At 36.9% G+C, this 21,575-nt stretch overlaps 1 protein-coding gene across 4 annotated transcripts in view; it reads left to right on the top strand.

Moving 5' to 3' along the window:
* Nucleotides 1-4,760: 4,760 nt before the first annotated feature.
* The window catches only part of ST18 (ST18 C2H2C-type zinc finger transcription factor), a 172,948-nt gene continuing 156,133 nt past the window's right edge, over nucleotides 4,761-21,575 (top strand). For 3 of the 4 annotated variants that reach the window (XM_040550416.1, XM_040550413.1, XM_040550417.1), the window contains exons 1-2: nucleotides 4,761-4,898; nucleotides 5,207-5,342. The gene's annotated coding sequence lies outside the window, so the exon portion shown is untranslated. Of the gene's footprint in view, nucleotides 4,899-4,989; nucleotides 5,051-5,206; nucleotides 5,343-21,575 lie in introns of those variants that run through there. The other variant, XM_040550414.1, reaches the window with a different exon arrangement.

Here is a 21,575-nt window from a genome sequence, read left to right as displayed (position 1 = left end):
ACTCTTCACACTCCCTGCTTAACTGCACAGGATATTTCTTGTACCCAGAAGAGGAACACCTTGTTCCTAATTTCTAGGAGTGGTGCCATAAGCTGTGCAAAATGTGCAGCCAGTACAAACTACAGACCATCTTTCTGGCAGCAGAGGTTAGCATGGACATACCACCGTGATGGTGTGCTAACTGGCTCCCTACTGTAAATGCAGAAGCTCATTTAGTGGCATTTTCTCAGTTTTGCACAAGTTTTCTGGGGGTTTGTGATCACATCTACGATGGAGATTGCTAACAGCATTTTGAGGGAATAGAGTCTCAAACAATAGGAGTATTGTGGAGCAGTTTTCCTAAGAACAAGACCTAGACTATAATATGTACTTCTAAAAGAAAAGAGAGTCAACACAGACCTCAGTTTTATCTCCAGATATTTCAACCACACGTGACACTTCTTCCACCCAGACATGTCCCGTTATACCTGCAATGACATAGCACAGGAATAGCCTTTCTTTACCTTTTGCTTTGTAACATGGTGTACTGTCAAAGAGCTTCTGTTCTTCTCTGGAAACCAGCTGTACAACCCGATGTCTGCCTGCATGTGAATGGGTCTCTGTCCCTTACCTACCTTATGAAAGAGGGCTGTCAGAGTTAATTTTTGTGAAACACTTCACAGTAACTACTTGACAGATGTCTAAATATGAAGCATGGTTAGTATAATAATGTAACGAAGGACCGTAACACAACCATATTGCTTTAAAAATTTCTCTCTCTCAGCACTCTGTTTTAATGATCCAATCTTCTTCCCTTTTATTCCTCATCTCAAACCTTTTGTTTCTCTTCATTGGCCCTTCTGCACAACTGTTTTTGGGAAAGCTTTTTTATATATCTCTCTTTCCCTTTCTCTCTAATAGATACCATCATCTTTTAAAGAGCAGACACTCCCTCCCTCAGCTAAGTACTATCTTGGCAGGCAAAGGGGAGGAGGAGTCTTCTTTAAAAGGCTTTGAAATTGTGTTGTTAAAAAAATATATATAAATAAAGCAACAAACCTTTTAATAGGGCTTTGAACAATCATCCTTTTCATTCCCTTATGGCCTATTGTGCTGCTGGCTTTTTTATTATTTAGTGTGTTTCAAAAAAAAGTCCAAATGTTTTATGTTAAGCCATTAAGAGTTTATCTGGGTTGAAAATAAATAAATAAATGTGGTACTAGCAGTTGGGACTGTGAGCACATGCACAGTTGCCTGGCAGAGGCAACCTATAGGATGCACATCAGAAGGCCAGAATAAGCCCCAATGAAAGACCAGAACAAAAGCATCAGCAGCATTTGTTTCTGGTTAAGTACTTTTGCATGAGGCCGACTACTGGAGTGGTTTACCCAGCTTTTATCTGTTTCAAATTCACCTCACTCCCTCACCCCTCTTTGCAGCATCACCCTCAGCTGCAACTCATGGTAATTTCATGGAAAAGGTGAGGGCATAGGATTTTTTAAATCTGCTTTTGTTTGATTTTTTTTTAACCACCTGATGGGAGCATGTGATTGGTTGGTATCCTACATTGTTCTTGGAGTTACTATACACCTAACTAGATTATTTTTTGTATGATTTGCCTGTTTTTTTGTTTGTTTGTTTGTTTGTTTTTGTGGGTTGTGTGTGTTTGGGGGGGGGAGGGGAAGGGAGGGCATTCTCTTTTTAAGTGCTGGCTATATTTTGTGAATAGCCAAAAAAAGCACTCTATTTCTTTCTCTCTACCCCTTCCACTTTTGTTTGCCAACTCAGCCTGCCATCCACCGAGAATTTTGCAGCAGGCTGGCAATTGCAGCAGGGGCTCCTTTCTGTGCATAATTAGTATCATCTTGCTTGGTCTCATTTCCCTAGTGAGGCTGATGGGGATAGAGAAAAGAGTTTTGCCATTAAATACATTACTAGGTTCACATCTTAGCTCCCGTGTGACCTACATTTAGCAAATCAATATCAAAACTTAAACTTTCTAGCTCTCTTTCTGCATGAGACTGAAGTATATAGTAATTTTTGAAAAGCACATATATACACCTTTGTTAGTGTTGTTAAAGAATTAATCAATTGGAAGAGGTAGTTAGGAGGAACCTCCCAGAATCTGAGCTTGACTTGAAATTTCATTACAAGATCAGTAAAAGAGAAGAGAAAATGAGCCAGATATTCGAACTTAGGAGGCCTAAGTTCTATAGAGGCCTAAGCCTTCTGTAGACCTTGCTCTTGCATATACCCTTCTGTATGATGGCTCTGGCCTATATAAAATAGGTACTAGATCTCAGAAAAAGGATTAAGAGGAACATCTAACTGTGCTAATATATGTGTACAGAACCTCCTTGACCCAGGCCTGGCAAGGAGTATCACAAAGATTTATTTCTGGGAACCAGTGACAGACATTAAAAGTGAGAGGAAGGCTGCCAGAGAGGAACACAAAAAGCTTGAAAGCTGAACCTAAACCTGTGTTTATGTTGGATTTTTGACTAATGTTATGGAAGTGTTAAGTATTTCAGTGGCATCATGGAGAGCTGAGCCGCAGCCATACTGAAGCTGAATAATGACTACACTGCAGGTATTAATACTGTTGCCATGTTTGTAGACGCTATGAAGAGACACTGTCATTGCCAAATTTCTGTTGGTTATGCTTTGTTATAGATTTCCTGCGTGAGCCAGAGTAGTTTTGTGCTTCAGTTCTCAGTTCATAAAATGGATTATAAACTTTCTGACCTCGGGTGATGCTGTGAAAGTAACCACCCAAATCTATACTACAATATTTAAGTAAACAGGAATCTGAAATACAGACAATTAAGTGGAATAGTTAGGTGATTGGGAAAGAAGAAGAATATATGTATACTGTACTACAGTATATTGCTAATTTTAATTAGATGAGAAGATCTTAAAATGTAAACTTGGAAAGAAAATAAAGAAAATACAAACAAATCAGTGGACAACTGTTTTTTTTAAAGTCTACATGAAAACGCAAAGAAAACTTGCAAGTCTCTTTCAGTGATTTTTTTTTGGATCATGGTACTGCCTGACAAGGCACAATTGTAGACTCTGCCCCAAGACTGGGTGTCTGTTGGGTCCTGAGAAACAATCACATTTGTTTTAAAAATCCTGAGAGATACTTAGACAATTCTACTTGCAAGATCAGTCACCATTCATGTTTTAAAAGCGTTGTTTTCATGTATTGATAAAATAAATACAACTAGGTAACACAGTTTTGTGTATTTCTAGAAAGCCTTTGCATTTTTAAAAGTTATATTATTGTCATCCAATTAATGTTCATGAGTCGTTCAATTGTTAAATTATATCAACAATTGAATATCTTTTATATCTTCCTTTTAATGACCCTTATTCCTGGAATAAAGCTTTGGAAGAACCTGTATCGTAAACTTGTAAAAGCTTATAAAGGTATTCATTGTTACTCCCATAGCCTGATGGGATGGGATCAGAATACACATGTACACTGCAGAATCAGACCTCACAAAAGGAAAAGCAGACTACTGTTTATTTTACAACATAATGTCACTGAGTCTCACATTGTGCTCTCACAAACATACACACAACAGGTGTTTTATAATCCCTGTGTTTTAGACCCTTTGAAAGCATAAGAAAAAATATTTACTAGGAAGTTGTAAAATAAAAAATAAAAATTCCAAATATGGCAATGGCTGCTGGATGGTTATATTGGGTGCCAGAAAGAGGATTCCAATGCTGATTGGATTGTTAAAGAATGAAAGTGCAAAGAGATCAATGAGAACAATTCTTCACCTTTCCACATCTTGAAATAGATGTTGCCTGTGATTTATTGCAAGTATAAAGAAAAGCATTGGACTGGTTTGCGTGAGTGGAGGCCAGTGGCCTGTACTGGAACCACTGGGTCTATAACGTACTTTTCTTCCTACAGTGGTCTGAAAATAATATTTCTGTTGTCTGGAAAAATATGGCTTTCTGGCTAGCAGTTTCCAAAGAATAGATGGGTTTAAAATAACAAAAAACTTTCATGGAGTTTTATGATTTTAAGGATACTCAAAATTACCAAACTAGAATCCAAAATGTAAACATTCTATGTTTCTTAGAACAGTCCCAAATTGCCTTAAGAATGAAGTTGCATAGTGAGGCAAAGTCACCATGTGGGTTCAGAATCCCTGTTTTGAGTTTTGGTAATACTGAACACATAAAATTTGGGTATGGCTTTTATAACTGAGGGCTGTTTCTTTAATGAATGAAAGCAAAATATTTGCAACAGTTGTCTTGAATTTTGCTGGATGTGATGTAAGGTAAACTATTGAATTTCCTTGTCTCTTTCTGTAATGGGTTTGGAAGAATCTGAATTAGTTTCTGCTGGTTATCCTGGCTCCAGGGTTCCAAGCCTAGATCCTAAGGTAATTTCAGATATTCCTTTCAGATCCCTTCTAGAAGAAAACAGAAAGAGGAAAAGATCACCCAAGTACTAAACCAAATGCAGTCAGTAGGCAAAGCAAGTCTGAAGTTCTGCTTAGAGATGATAAAGCAAATGCAGCATAATCTTAAGATAAAGTGACACCCGCCTCCTCCTCCTCCTTCTCTGCACACACACACACAAGTTGTTTACAGAAGTGCCTTGTAGTGAGTGCTGGTGGTGTCACTCCGTCCCATGCCCCAGAGCTATCACTGGGCCTCATGGGAGATGTGACTACAGCATCGGACATGGGACTGTTTGTTCACTCACTTTCTGTGAAGAGAGTTTTGAACTGTGTTTTGAATAGACAGCATTTTCTTTGTGTGGTTGGTAAATAACACAGAGCAAAGTTAGTCAGCAAGTTACATAGCTTCTGCATTCTGATTCTTTGGAACCCTTTTGTACCAAGCTTGACAGGATGTTTTTAACAGAATGTGACCTCACTGGGATACCAGAGGTAAGGAAAAAAGTTATTGGGGCTGTTGTGGAATATTTTGCACAGAACTGACTGAAAATACCGCTTTAAAATGTCTCTTGAAAAGAAGATGGTTTCACTGTGATCCAGCCAACACTTTTTTTTCATTGAAAATCAATGTCTTTCACTCCTTCGTAAGTTATAGTAAGTCTTAATTAGATTTTCTGTTTCCCACTTGTGGAAAAAGACACTTATTTGCAAATCTCAGAACAGTTATGTACTTCTCTGATGCACTGAGCAAAGGCCCAGTTCTAGTGATAGAACATCAAATTGTTTTCTTTCTAACACAGAAGAGAATAGGCGGATCAGGTCCAGTTCTTCAGCCAGGTCCTAGAAGCAGCAGCACGAGAACCGGAGCGGTGGTAAACCCAGCAAGACCAGGAGACAGCGACCTTCTGGACACCTGCACTGACTCCCTAGGTGAAGGTAAGAAGGAAAAAAAAAAAAAGTGCATTTTGTGGGCAAGATCATGCGGGTTTTCGTAACAGACATTACAACTGGGACTGCTGTTTGTAGTTTTGCTTGGACCCACAGCAAACGGGTTCCTGGGCGATGTAGCTCGGCGGATTAGCGGCTGTGCGGTCACCCCCTCTCCTCCCTCTGCTGGCCAGTGCGGGGCAAACGCGGGTGCTGGCATCCCACGTTCCCCCGGCATCGAGAGGAAAGCACTGCTTGATTGCGGCTCTTCTGGATTTCTCTGATTTGTTGCTCGTGTTCCCAAGTACTGACAGCTTTACGATGCGGCGATGCAAGGTTTAGCAGCAGTAGAGGAAGGGAGAGAGATCTGAAAGCTGAGAGTTCAAGAAGTCATGGAAGATTTTGTTTTGTTTTTTTGTTGTTGTTGTTTGTTTTTGTTTGTTTTTTTAAGAACAGATGTAGTTCAGCTATTTATTTATAATAGGCTCGGGCTCAATTATCTGAGTGATCTGTTTATGTTTAGGATCTAAAGGGGTTTTATGAAAAAAGGAAGAAAAGTGCATTATTACACAAAATAGCTTCATGAATAATAGCCATCTTGCTGTTCTGAAACTGAATTAACAATATGTGATGTGCTTTAGTGTGTATACCAACAGAACAACAAAGCTTCATTGTTTTGGTACTGAACAATCGTGTTTTTTTCAGCCAGAACAGGTGACTTACCAAAAACAAACAAAAAATTGTTTGGAGTCACTGATAGAGTAGTGAAAGGAAATGAAGTTCTCACGATATATAAAGCTGTTATTCATACTTGAATACTTGCATAACAAAGAAATCTAAAAATAAGTTGTTAAAATTGGAAAGTTTTGCACCATGAGTGCTGCTGACAATGAAAGTGCTCTTTGGTAAATGAGCATGGAAAAATTTGTTAGTTACTTATGACTAACCTGAGTTGCTTTTTACTGTAAGGCACATAAAGAACTAAGGCTTTTTTCTTGTAAAAAGTTAGAATGTAGATTGATCAAACTTGACTTAGTAATATAAAAGATAAGGTGACCACGTCCCTGCTCCCAGTAAGACAGGGAAATGACTTGGGTTTGACAAAGCATTCACAGTGACACTTTTATAATGTCAAACTTGCTACTGTACTTTGATCCACTGGTGTGTGGTAGATAAGCTGCCAGCTCCGTCCTAATTAGAGCAAATGTTTTCTCTGAAGAGGCTTCTAGAGACAAACATGTTCTCTGAAGCAGAAGTCTGTCAAATGAGGATGACTGAAGATGATGAATTTATATTCACAACTTTGTTATTTGTGTTGCAGTAATACTTCTGGTCCTAATCATGGGTCAGACGCTGGGTACTGTAAAATACAAATACAGACTTTATGCCAAACAGCTAATGATACGGACATGGGACAGCAAATAAAACAAATGTGATGAATTATTCAATCATAAAAAATACACCCAAAGTGTTAACATGGAGTTTTCCGATTTTAATATCTTTCTACACCTCTTAGTTTTGTTGTTGTTGTTGTTTTTAATGATGATTTTCCATAGTGTCTCATCTCCTATGTATAAGCTACCACAAATAGTTGGAAGCTTGATCTCTTTTGAATTTCTGTCAGAGAGAAGTTAGCAAGGTGGGGGGATAAGAGTTTATTTTATCCCTGAAGTTAAACAAGAGACTGCAAAGACTACAGAGGATTAACCAGTAGAGGTCAGTACAGAGTGTTGAAATGGAAGTGGAGTGCTATGTAAAAAAGCTTTGTGTATTTATACTCTGTACTTTTGATTTTTAACTTTTCCATTAAAAATAAAATGGTAAAGGCTTACAGTCGTTCACAGTCATCCTCTTCAAAACGACAGTTTAAAAATACTTGGGACAGTATGGTAATGACAGACTGCTTAAGCAGAGGAATATAAGCGACAACATGCATTTTGTAGCATGTTATAGCTCATGGAAAGTTGCTTATTTTGTGTAATTATTACAGAAAGTAACGTGTAATACTTATTATACATTTTGCAGCAACGAATGCATTTAGCTGATGGCTGTGTAGTAAATTATGAGAACGGATTATTTCCAGGAATCAAGTTTTTAGATACTTGAATTTAAAAAAGAAAAAAAAAAAAAGTTTTTTTTTCTCATTTTAGGTAGCAAATTTGGATAACTGAAATTAAGGGTTGGTTTTAAAGTTTCTATCTTCCTTTCCTTGTAAATACATAAATGTGTGTGTGTGTGTGTAACACAGAGAGAGTAAGGGAGGCAAACAGACCTTGTGTATAAAGTTGAATTATCTTTTGTTTCACTTTTTAAAGCCATTGTTTGCTCGCGGTTTCCTTTTGTGATTTAAAGCAAGGAAAAGAATCAGCCTATATAGTCTGTGCATGAAAAGATCCTTCAACACGTATTAGCTGCAAAAGCTCATCTCTGAAAAGCTTCTGTTCAGAACTGCTTTTTGTGGATCTAGAAAGAGCAACTTGCATGTTCCCAATCTGTTTCCTTGTGGAATGTACTAAGTACTTTGAAAACTACCTTGCTATTAAATTCTAATTGTTGAATATTAAAAAAAAAAATTCCTAAGAATTTTATCACCAGATAAAAATAATGTTCTATTTTGGTTTCAATGCTGACTTACATCTGCTGTCTATGAGCTTAGGGAGAGTTTTCCCAGTTCCTTCAGAGAGAAGAGAGAATAGAACTATATGAATTGTAAACATTTTTGAAAATTCTCTTCACTTGTTCTGCTTACCTTCCATGCTCTTCTTTAAATGGATTACAGAGGCATTGGAAAGTATCCAGCATCTTTGAAAAACACGTTTTATTTTACATGTTTTCTCAAGCACTTAAAGGTGACAAGTACTACACCGCAACGCTTTCTCACAGGGTATTCTGTTGTATGCTACTGGAGTCAAATGGTGTAAGTGTGAATGTTTGGAGAGCTGTAAGAAGGGATTACTGCAGGGAAGAAATTCCCTTATAACTTCAAAGCAGCAACAGCATAAACTGAGGTGGGAAGGAGTTAGAGATAAATGACTCTTTTGTATCTGGCCTGTGACATGTTTTTCCCCACTTTTGTCACTGTAGCTTCACATACAGGTCTTACAATCCAGTACAGTTGAATTTCTTATAAAAGAACACCCTTTACAGATGTAGTGTAAAATTTTGGTTTTGGCAGTCAATAGAAATATTTGTGAATCAGTGATAAGGTCAAGAGCTGTACAGGCTCGTTTCTGTTCCCCCCTCCCCTTTTTTTTTCCCCTGAAACAAGGGAAACTTAGAAATAATCTTTTCTTTCATAACAGAGAGTCCAATTTAACAGGAGACATATGAGTGATGGGGTGTTAAATGACAACTCCCAATTTAAGCCTAAAATTTTTACCAAAGGCTTGGTTTTGATTCAGTTCAATTACTTTCATTTGAAGGGGAGTGAAGAAACAACATTTACTACAGATTTCACAGTTGGCTTTGGTTGTGTTTTAAGTAGATAAATTTGAATGCCAAAGTCCAAACCAGCTTCCTTCCCCAGATAAATTTTTGATGTTCATACTATTTTGGCACATAATATTTTCCTATATACTTTTTCGCATACATCTGAGTTTCTGCTGGGTGTAAAGGTTGTGAGAAATCATATTTTGCTGAGCCACAGTGGAGGTACTCATTTACAGTAACTGATACTCTTCATTAGCACTTGTGAGGGGGAGCTCCCCCCATCAAGTGCCTTTCCTGAAAAGTAGTGCAAAGATTGAGGTGGTTCTTATAGTACTAAATAATCTGGTTTTAGCCAGTTGATGTTAAAGTCCAAACGTCCAAGTATTTGTATTGCTTCAATTAAGTTTGTTTACATGTTAAATTTCATGAACATCTGGTCTGCCTTTTTCTGTAAAATATGGGATATAAAACCCCAAAATTCGGGGACCAAAATAATGTTGCTGGAAACATATATTTCAATCAAGTATAATGTTATGTTAGAAGTTTGCTATTCTTATCTGTATCCAGACCAAATATAAAAGATTACAGCAGAGCTGTTCATGATTAATGAACAGAAGGTCTATCTTACCACTGAAGTTCTCAGTCTCTTGCTAGATTTTAATGTTTATTATTTTCTTGATTGTGATATGACTCTCATACATTCTTATAGGTATAGTAACATTATATTCTCATTTTGCCCCTCTTTTCTGATCTCCACGATTTTTTATTTTTTAATTCTTCCCTGTAAAGTAGCTGTGCAATTATCCTATCACCATATAGCTAAGTTTTATGGTGTGTGTTTGTTTGTTTCCAAATCAGGGATAGATTTCTCCGTGTGTGTGTGTCTGTGTGTGTCTGTGTCTGTGTGTGTGTAGTGGTGACTAATATTTTTGCACTACCCGATATGGAAAGAACTGTCATTGAACTATAAAGCTGTGTGTTCTGCTTAAGCATGTATCAAAAAATTGTGAGCTTCTGTCCAGATGGAAATAGCACTAATTCAATTCAGTCAGTGGTGATCTGTAATTGAGATAGCTTCACTAGTGAAAAATCTCTGCATATAAACAAGGACACTGTGGCATTTGCACTAGAAATTGAGTTAATTAAGGTTCCTTACTTGTAATTACGTTATCAATCTGCAGATTGCAAAATAACCTAAAATAAATTAGAGCCAATAAATTAGAATGATAAACATTGTCAAAGAAATTGTAACTTCAAAATTCCCCAAGGAGGGAGAAGATATTATTCACCCATATGAGGAGTAAAGTACCAGCCTAAAGGATTGGTATAATTCATGAAAATGTATTATATATCAATATAACGGTTTCACTTTTGGCAGATCAACCATTTTAGTGATGCATATATGTAGAGTCAATTTTGTTTTGATCCATAATAGTGCTTCTCCCTGATCATATTAGACTGGGCAGCATAGCTGATTTTTTTGTTTGTTTGTTTTGTTTTGTTTTGTTTCATTTTGTCCTAAAGTTCTGTTGAGAATGTATTACCTGTCCTTTTCGCTGTGTAGCTCAAATAAATATTAGGTTTTTGTTTTTCATTTACTCATTTTATCATATGTCAAGAATCAACTTTATACTCTCATGTCCTCTTGATATTCTTCACCTCCCATTGATGTCAATAGGATGCTCGACCCAAGACATAGTGTCTTATATATCCCAATACCAGAAAAAAGTTATTGTACATGGTGACCTGAGGATGAGGACCTGTAACCTTTATAATTTCAGCATTAAAACTGAGGTATAGAAGGAATTAAGGCTTTCTAGAAACCCTGAAAATCACTTCCTTTTCATAGACAATTTCTGCATTATTTCTCTCATAACTATGCATTTCTAAGAGGTCAAAATTCACTCTGTCGGCTTAACTGTAAGACAAATAAGAAATATATATATATATATTGTAGAACATATTCATGATCTGGTTACAAGCTAAGCATTTTTGAAGACCTTTATGTTTTTAACATGTCTATTCTGAAAGAGGATTTGACCCTAAGTATAGAATTTGTCCCTAACTGTAGAATAACGATTTTATCACAAAAGGAGCTCACATAGTCTATGTTTGTGATTGCTCAATATACTGTCAGGGAACATTAATAATAGGCCTTACAATATTTAACAAGCACACAGTCTTACTTTTTCCTTTTGTATTTTAAGAGCAAATCTCAAATTGAGGTGTATGTACTAGATTTTCCCAACACAGTAAAAATGCAAGTTTTTTGTTGGTCCAAAAAAAATACATGTGCCTTTCTGAAAATTTTTAATCTATGTTTATACGTATTGACTTTTTATCAGAATACTTATGATTTGCATATGAATATATATAATATGAATACATGCAGAACATATTACTAAGTTTCTCTGGACAATTCTTGGCAGCTCATTAATATTTTTGGAGGTATCAACAAGTTCATATTGACATGCATTTTGTTTAAGAAATTAAGGCATTAAAATTTAAGAAAATATTTAATTAATATTGAATGGAATGTGGAATATGGTCCTAAAAAATACTACCTGCTTTAAACAGCATGGAGTAGAACCACATGTCATTTCCTGTGAACCTGATTCACAGAAATATTGCATTTTTTTTCCTTGTAAATAATTTTATTAGTAGTGCTCCAAAAGAAGTGTTAATCACATGATTGCATGTGTCAAACAATATTCCACTTTCCTTGCAGATTTACACTGTTTCAAAGAAAATGTATGAGTAAAGATTTTCTGGTGGTATAATGCTGGTGGTAAAGATGACCACAGAAAATGTGAATACTTATACATAGTATGTGACAAAATAAAACAGAGTTGTGGTATCAAACTACAGACAAGGTTTTCAGCAGTTTATGTTGCCAATATGGTGCAGGCTGAGTTTATAGACTTTGGTTCAGCAAGATCTCCTTTGGAGCTCATGTTGCAGTTGTGGACACCATCATTTTGCAGGGTCATATGTTTCTTTGAGGATAGGCAGGTTTTGGTACCCTGAGTACAACAGGTTTTATAATCTTTCTTCCATCTGCAGTGGAAACACCACTTCTGTCATACCTGATTTTTTAATGGTTTTGGGTGGCACTTGAATCTGAACACATCAGATCTCCTAACATTTGATCTGAGCAGTGAATAAATCTGGCAGATCTACATAACTTAGGAGAAAGGTAGCAAGGATCTTCATGCTGGGAATCAGAAAGTGTCAGGAATAAAGTCAGTGTATACTGTGTAAAACCACCTGATGTAAAGAAGTACAGGACTCAGTTCTGTGAGATCCAGAACATCCCTTTTTGTCCTTTGAATAACAAGTGGCTAAGAATAATCTGAATCTGGCAGGATGAGAGTAGAAATATCACAAGATCAGACTGGCTAAACAGGGAATCTGTGATGTATCTCCAAAACAAAGAGGCAGTATACAGAAGATGGGAGACATGCTCAAGCTGCAAAAGAGGAATAGAGAAATGTTAACCTGACATGTCAGTATGGTATTAGGTAAGCAAAAGCTCAGCAGAAATTGACACTTGCAAGGCACATCAAGTGCAACAGGAAGAGCTGCTACCACTAAATGGATAGGAAAAAGCTGAAGAAGCAAAATGTGTGCCTGCTGCTTGAATGGGACAGGCAATTTAGTGAGAGCAAAACCAAGTAAGGCTGAAATACTCAAAACTTCTTCACTTCAGTCATCATCAACTGGCTCTATGTCTAAAGGCAGGGTTCAAAGAAGAGGAGAACAACCAACAGGAGATGAAGATTGATTCGGGATTTATTTGCAAGAACTTGGCACATCCAGTTCCCTGATGGGCTGTACAAAGGGTGTTGAAAGAACTGGATGATGTCTTTGCAAGGGCACTACCATCTTTGAAAAGTTGTAGAGATCGAAGAAGGTACCAAGTGATAGGAGAAGGATTGTACCCATCTTCAAAAAAGGCCATATGGATGAAACAGTGAAGACTCATTGGGCAAATCATGGAGCTGGTCTTCTTGGAAGCCATTTCTGAGAAAATGAAGGGAGAAAAGAGTGATTGGGAGTAGTAGTTTTTAATTGTTGATCAACCCTATTGCATTACATGATGACAACTAGATTCATAGTTAAGGAGAGCAGGGGATGTTATCTGCTTTGAATTTAGCAAGTTTTTCAGCACAGTCTCCCACAGTTTTTCATGTTCAAGGTCTAGTGTTAAAGAGTAGATGGATGGACTACTAGATGAGCGTAAAACTGGAGGGGTCACCAGACTGAAAGGGTGGTAGCTAATGGTTCATACTCTGCCTCTGTGCCTGTGATATGTGGAGTTTCTTGGGGATCTATCCTGGAACCTGTCCTGTTTAATAAGTGTCCTGGTGTACAGTGGGCTAAACACTGTATGCTGGCAGTGATGAAGGCTGATGGAGCACTGTACTGTATTAACAGAAAAATAGCTAGTTGATTTAAGAAAGTTATTATTTCCCTTAAGTTGGTACTAATTAGGCCACATCTAGAACATTGCATCCAGTTCTGGGTACACCCAGACAAGACAGAAAGATATTCATCAACTGGAATGAATGGGATGAGTTCAGTGGAGAGCTACCAAGTTGATCAGAGGTGGTAGTATATGCCTTGTGAAGAGACTCTAAGAATGCAGGGCTTGTTTAATCTGAAGAAGAAAAACAAAGAAACAACAACAACAACAAAAACACGTTTAGGTAGAGCAATACTGAGGAAATTTTTAAATAATAGTTTTCTTGCAAGTGAATAGTACCTTCTTCCTCCTAAGTGAGCTCACCTATTTCAGTGTATCAGGTGAGACTGGTTTATTAAGATCTAACGAATCTCTAAATGTAAGAGATTGTCTTGCAGTTAGGCAGTAGGGATACTGCTGCACATTTTAAGGCAAAGTATTGTTTTCACATAGGTAATAATGAAAAAACATCAAATTTGGCTTATACAGGTCTCTGAACCTCCTGTGAATGCTGCGATGATCCCTTCAGGGGAGGGGTTCTTGTCATATCTCCTAACATGTAGGACATTTACTGAGTACAGGTACTCTGCCAGAATATTGAATGCTGTTGGTAGGGAATGGATGGTGTATGGATTATGAACCATGCCTTGATTTGATTTGATGCTGTTTATGTCCTGGTTTTGTGCTTTTCCTCTGAAGTTTGATGTGAACTTTTTTGCTGAGGAAGAAAGAAGTGTGTCAGAGAAATCAAAAATTCTGATGCATTTTTGTTTGGAAGTGAAAATATTAGAACAATATTTCCTTATCTCCTTGTAATTTAACAAGCAGTCCTACTCAGTGAGAGAAGAAACTTTATTGTGGTTGTTCCTGGTCATGGAGGACAGGGGGAAGCAGAGCAAGTAGGAGCAGCTGAAGTCACAGCTATTGATGCAACAACAGGGCAGGAATAAACACCTGTAAAGATATTGGGTTATAACACATGGAACAGCAAAATAATGGAGACTTTGTCTAGTCCTCTGTTAATCAAAATAGGAGTGTGTTCAGGCTATGGGAAACTGGATGTCGCCAGAGCGTGAAGGCAAAAATGATAACCGGAATACTATAATCCTCTGGTATTAGGTAGAGAAATAGGTCTTAGAAATCAGTGTTTATACATTGAGATCTTTTTGTTTGTTTATTTTAACATTCTCCTAAATGCTTTCAATTTGAGACTTTGGGGAAATGAGATTGATGCTGTTCATCATTCTCTCTTTTAAAGAGTTAATTCATCATATTCAAATCAAACACTTTCTAGTATCACATTAACTTATTCACCTCTTAAAAATTTGAAAACTATAGGACTTTGAGTTCCTGAATGCTGCTTTAGTATTTTTGAAATAACATCCAGTTGACTCCTTTCATAGAATCATAGAATGGTTTGGGTTGGAAGGGATCTTCAAGAACATCTAGTCCCTGCCATGGAACTCCTTCCCCTAGTCCAGGTTGCTCAAAGCCCCATCCCAGGTAGGGTGTCACCAGAGCAGAGCAGGGAGAATCACTTCCCTAGACCTGCTGACCTTGCTTCTTTTGATGCAGACCAGGATATGGTTTCTGTAACATTAAATCTTTACAATATTTGGCTGCAAGTACAATAAAAGTCTGGCCAGAAGAAGGAGAAAATGCAGGACATCCTATTCACCTGTTTGTGTAATCTTATGGCTAGTGCTATCACAAAGGTATCAGGTTTATTCCGTAATTTGTGGAGACCAGATTTCACCAGTGAAGTGAATGAGGTAAAATGTGTGATGCTGAATAAGATGGATAGATAATACCTGTTCTTGTGGAGGAAAAAAGTTCAGGAGATTTTTGTACGAATAAAACTACTTATTTTTGCATTACAACAATAGGGTTGCCAAGGATTTAAATGGAATTATACTGCTGGAATATGATGATATTCTTGCATGGCTTTTGTTTGTTTATTAAACCAGGAGTCTAATGGTATCTGCACTCCATTAAAGATGTATTGCTTTTGGTTGAAATTTTAAAACTCTGTGCTGCTAGAGAATTGGCATTTAATCAGCTGACAACATAAGAAGTACTTATTCAGCAACTAACAGTTTGCTCCTACAGAAGGACAAACATGAAATTCTGATTTCCACAGGCTTGAGATACAGTTGATTTGGTAACTAAACATAAAATATTGGAACCTCAGTGTTTTATCTGGAGACTCATTTCTCTTGGATGGACTTTACTTAGAACTCTTCTTCATTAGCCTGCTCCCTTTTAGCCCTGATTGTTTGGTTACCAGCCTGTGATTTTTCTGAAATAAGAAGACTAGGGAAGATAAAACCCTCTATAAGGACTTTCTTTGGTGTGTAGACATGTAGAGAGCGTTAGATACATAATCTACAGAGATACAGAGCACATATTCAAGATGATTCACTGTAAGACATCAGTGTCACCCACAAGTGTTATGTAAAATGTCTAAAGAGCAGAAATTCTTTGCTTCATTGTGAAGCTTAACTGAATGGCAACTTCCCTTCTGTTTATCTGGACTATGAGAGAGAGAAGAGCATATTCTCCTCCTTTTCACTAAGTTTTTTATTATGTGTATATTCCTCAAACTATACCTGGAGTCTAAGATTCTGCTTCCAAAGGGAAAACACATCTTCTCAACACGCTAAAGGACTGAATCTCACTTTAAATTGTCTATGGTTTTGCCCAAAAATCAAGTAGATTTATTTAACTGATTTAAAATTGGTCTTGAATGCTCAAAGCGTTTTTGTGAAATAAAATATATGTTATGCATGTATACATGTATATAATACATGTACAATGACAGAGGGAAAGAAAGAAGCAGAAATCACCAAGGACAGACAAGGTTGTTCTGAGAACATTTATTGATTAGAAACAAATCACTTCTTTAGTTTGGTTTGGTTTGCCTTTTTTTTACTTCTCCATATTACATGAAGTGGTCTCTGTCTGGGTGTAATTTTTACTTTTTAGTGCAATTTGCACCTGTGGCCTTTGGACTTAATGTTTATGACAGATGGACTGGACTGTGTTTGCACCATTTAGTGTATAATCCTTCTGTATGTATCTATGCCATGCTAGGCAGTGGCACTGGCCCAATGGGCATATTTATTTGTGCAGACTTCCTGTCTGCTTCCATTGTTCTGTTGCAGTGTCCTTTGAGCCTAATGGACCTTGCTTTGTACTGGGCCCACCTACAAAATATTGTTCCTGATTCATGCCAGATTATCTGCTGCAGACTCTAGTCTCCCTCCCTCAATCCCCCCCCCCTACTTTTTTTAAAGTACTTTAGCACGTTTGCCAACTAGAACGCTTAAAATGGATCAATTCCATATTGTAAATGTTCTTCCTCTCAGCCTGCAGGCTTCATTTTGGAACACGCTTGCTAGCTGTGTTTTCTAGCATCAAGATGCTTGATAGAAAAGAGAACTGCTTTCTCTGAACAAGCTACCTGACCTCCCGCTCCATGGGAAGCAGAAGTTGTTCCCAGCAAAGTGATGGCTGCTGTACAACAGGGTGTAGTAAATGCAGCCCTGGCTGCAGGAGCCTGCTGGCCCATGGCTGGCAGCCTGGAGCTGTGCAGCACGTTCCATTCCTGCTGACTTCATCAATGCTGTGTGACGGGTGTGGGAGAAAGGATGGCCTACTACTGCACAAGATATGTTTCCTTTTGTATCTGTAGAACAGCAAAACAAATGCTAAGCAATGGAAAATGATGCAATACTTAGGCACTTGCAATTTTTAATTTTTTGAAAGGAAGAAATAGATTTGTGAAACTGACAGAAGACAGAAATGATATTCTAACACTTGAAATTTCAAAGGATAATTTAGTATTGTACCTTGTTCATTTACCACATGAAATCATGACTTCACCTATATTATTCTTCTGTGCCTGTTATAGATATGTATGAAATAAACCTCACAGTTTAGTTGTATTCATTGCAAGTTATGGCAAATTTCAATCAGACATTTGAGAACCAAAAGCATCCTCTTCTAAACAGCAACGTATATGTTAAAGTTAAAAAGTTAAAAAATTTAATTTAAAGTTAAAAAAATAAAAATATTTTTAAAATATTTCGATATGAAGTAATAATGGAATTGTAAATGCTCTGTGGAAAGATAGATCACAATTTATCACACTACTCAGGAAGACTATGCATTCAGTGCTTATAGTATCATAACCATGAGGAAACAAAACATATTCTTTATAATGGTAGAGATAATTTCGGGAGTATGTGTACTTACTAATAAAATTTTTGTAGGATAGGAATGAAGACCTGGGAGGAAGAATTTCTTATTTTATGAATAAAAAAAGGCAGTATCGACAACATCTTCATATCTGAGTTAAAAAGGACTTATGAAGAAAATATATTCAAGTCCATTTACAAATACTCAGGTGTAGTTTGAGTACCATCCTTCATTCACTTTCAATGCTGTTGAATAGTTAACAGTTTTGAAGATCATGTACCCAAACTGCAATGATGAACCTCAGTATAGACATTTTTGTGAAGGACTGTATGTATTTTCAAACCTGAACTTAATTTTAAAATTTATGATTGAATTTTAAAATCTCATGGCTGTATAAACATCATTTTTCGTGCCCCATATACTTTTATTTTTACCATTCCTTTACTGATAACTGAAATAGTTTCACCAGCTTTGCACGTTTTGAAGGAGTATTTTTCAGAATGCAATGTAGAAAATGTGCAAGCTAGTTCTGGTCAAATCCTGTTTAACATCTTTCAATTTGAATCAGCTGTTTGATGGTTCTGAAATTTTTCTTTCTGCATTTGCTGTGGCATTATCACATTTTTCCTGTTAGAGTATTGCTCACATACTCCTTGAAAAAGCAGTTTCCTAAGTTGCTTTTCCCTGCTGCCAGTCAGTGTGATGATGAAGTCTCTTTTCAAAACAACCATAAAAGCTTCAGAATCTCTTTCTTGTAAAAGCCATTTGCAAGTTTTAAGGTGAGAGCAGGCTGGAACAGGATATACCACAGGGGAGGCAATGCTATTAAATGCTTTGCTGTTGTTTGTTTGGTTGGTTGTTGTTGTTTGTTTTTCTTTCCTTTGCTTTTTAGAGCTCATAGCCACCATTAAGTACAACAATAGAGGTATCATCCAAGTTTGCCAGGACAAATAATTAATCTTCTGCCACAAAAGTCTCTTTGTTACGTGAGAAGATTAGCTTTAAGGTCATTGTAATGTCTGATTTGCTGATTGGAGCTCTCTGCAAATAATGACCTTAGGGATTGTGTCATCATGTGGACAAACTACATGACCATTCATCTGTGATTATCTTAACTTCAGTGCCAGTAATGGTACAGTGCCCCAGAAGTGAAGAGCTGGGTATCATGTCCTGCAAATGGAATTATTCATCTGCTCTCTGAAGAGCCTGGGGACTGAGCTGATGGAAGCAACGGCAAGATTGTGTCTGTTAAGAATATGCAACCTAAATCTCCCAGCTGTGAGGCACAGTAGTGAAAAGTGCTATGTGATGGTCCTGCTTTGTGGACTATCATCATGTTTCTTCTATAGATATCACTTGATTACTAGCCATGCAGGTACCGTGCTATCATCCTCTACCCTGGCATCTGCAGGGTTGCCTCTGGAGAGCAACCAAGGCTGTTTTTCACCCTAAATTGCATGTATCTATGAACACTGCTTTACCAGATAAAGTTAGCTTTATCTGATCTTGCCTGAATTCACACTTCTATTAGAGGAACTTTAAGTCTAAAAAGTTTTGCAGAACTTCCATACTGGTCAATAAATAACTAAATATTGTTGAGGACATGAGATAGTAGACTGTGATCATTAGCTTGGGAATAACTGCTTTCTGTATTTAAGTATCCTATCGCCGCATGTCTGATTCAGAACCCTTCCATCTACTTATTATTGTATGTAGATTGTTGATTGTAGATTAATATTATTGTATTTATATTATTGTATTATTGTATGTAGCATAGCCTAGGTAGTATCATTTTCTGTGCCTGTCTCTCCTATTAGGTCTTTGGTACTGTGGAACTCTTTTTGTAAGGTCTACTTCTTTGTCCTACTAGTACAATTTCTTAATATCTGCAGTTTCTTTCTGATTTGTCTAAACTACAGGAAAAATCAATTAATTTTCTGGTGGAACAGAAATCTACATTTGTGGTCCTACAGAAGGCTCTTAAAAACAGTTTTTAAAAGACATTTTCCTCCAAGGCCTTGATAAGTTTTCCATCTAGTTTTGTAATCTGCATTTGCAAAGAGGTAGGATGGTTCCCTTGGAATTTTCTGTTCTGGATAAGATTTCCATACTGGAAGCAACTACACTGACTTGCTTTTCCAGAGTCCAAACAATGGATTTAGCTATTAACTTTTAATGTCTGATCCTTGGAAAGACACAATCATGCTACCCCTAACATGCCATGGGGTTCTACTAATATCATTCATCTGAAGAGTCATTAAGCTAACAAGCTGCTCCTTTGGTATGCTGAAACAGCATTTGTTGCTGCTAGATCACCTGTGACTTCTGAAGGCCCGACAGGCAAAAGAGGCTGCAGGTTATTCTGTGGTACTGGCTGCTCCTAGAGTGTTTCTGAGCGGTGACTGACTGAAGTTCTGTAACTTTCTGTTTTTCACCAATTTTCTTTATTAATATGTCTGCACAGATTATTTAATGCAGTTACACTGTTCTGTCTTTGCAGTAATCCAGCCCTGATGTTTCATATGTACAAGTTAGGAGCAACTTTGTCCCATTTGTATTGCAATTGAATTATTAGTTATATCTACTCCTTGTAAAACCAAAGAACTTCTTCAATTTTGAATGTTAAATATCAGAATGTGATGATAGATTTTTCAAATGTGATGGGTGCATTACAGCTTGAATAGTCACATTTAGCTGCTTGTATGAGGATTTTTACAAATATAACATAGTGTTGCTTTCCTCTAATCTCTTTACACACTTAGGAAGCATACTTCTAAATCATTTTTCCTATACTTCTGAATACTTGTTCCTAGCTGAAATTGATGCAAAAAAAGCACACGTTTCATTTAGGAATAAATAGTGTAAGACAATGTCATTTGTGCCTTTTATATATATATAATTTAGAAATATCTTTTTTCCTTTACACATCTTTTTTTCTTTTCCTGTTCTCATAGACTAATATATCCAAATGACAACAAATATAAAAATATTCATGTAATAATAAATTTATTTGAAAAAAATAGAAAAGGCAAGTGCCAGAAAATGGCAAATACTGGAATAACAAATGTTAAGAGTGTATAATGAGTGTATTTGTAGAATGCTGTGGTTGTTGCGTTGTTTCTTGTGTTTTGTTTTGTTTTTGTTTTTCAGAGTTCTCCTACAATATCCATTTGTTTTAATTAAAGGTCTTTTTGTTTGAAGACATCCAATTTTCATTGGTCCTACTTCTTTATTTTGTTAGATACTATTGGATCCTGCCCACAACCAAACTGTGCCCATACAACACTTCTATGTTCACTTTACTCCTTCATTAATGGGGGAAGTTCAAGCTGCTGCCTGGGTAAAATGGTAAAAGCATCATTGACTTCACTGTCACAGGAAAAAGAGAATTAGATATTATTAACTGCTAATTTTCTCTCCTTTTAATGGGGTTGAAGTCCTAAATTAAAATATATCATATATTGATTTTAATGATGACATGTAATATTGCACATGAAGAGGTCCTGTGCTATTGAGGTGTTCTCTGGATGCTGAACAAGAAAAACACTTAGAGGAGATGTAGAATTTTTGCATGGGATAATGTAAAAGGGAAAACTGAGAACTTGTTGTAATCAGTTGTTCCCCTGTACAAAAACCAGTATAGACAGAACTTTGATTAGACTCCAGTCAAACCCAATAAGCAGTCAGATAACTGATTTTAAAATCTGCCACTGTGCTTGTCTTCAGTGGTAGAAATAATAGTTTTTCATGTAGGTCACAGCCTCACATGTGAACCTCACAGCACAACCTCAGCATGTGCCTGTGATCAGTTTGGGCAGCAGTGGGCTTTGTGTGGTATTATTTCATATGTCCCCCTCACTGTACTGAATCCTTTTCTTCTGTCTCTTAGTTGCATTTCCATTCCACCACTTAATACTGTGATCAGTGAGGATGAAAGAGTAATCCATCCTTTGTGCAGGTCTTATGTCTATCTTCTGTCTACCTACATGTTTTCCTTAAATCCCGTGATTGTTGGGTAAGTGGCAACAGAGACAGATGGAGGATGTCACACCTACATACAAATGATGAAGAAATGATGGCTGTTGGCCATTGACTTGCAGTGACAGAGGCATTCTTAACTTGCACATCAAAGGAGCTCTTTTTAAGGG

Source organism: Cygnus olor, chromosome 2 (genome assembly GCF_009769625.2).
Source record: "Cygnus olor isolate bCygOlo1 chromosome 2, bCygOlo1.pri.v2, whole genome shotgun sequence".
Lineage (NCBI taxonomy): Eukaryota > Metazoa > Chordata > Aves > Anseriformes > Anatidae > Cygnus > Cygnus olor.
This window is presented reverse-complemented; position numbering and strand designations above follow the sequence as displayed.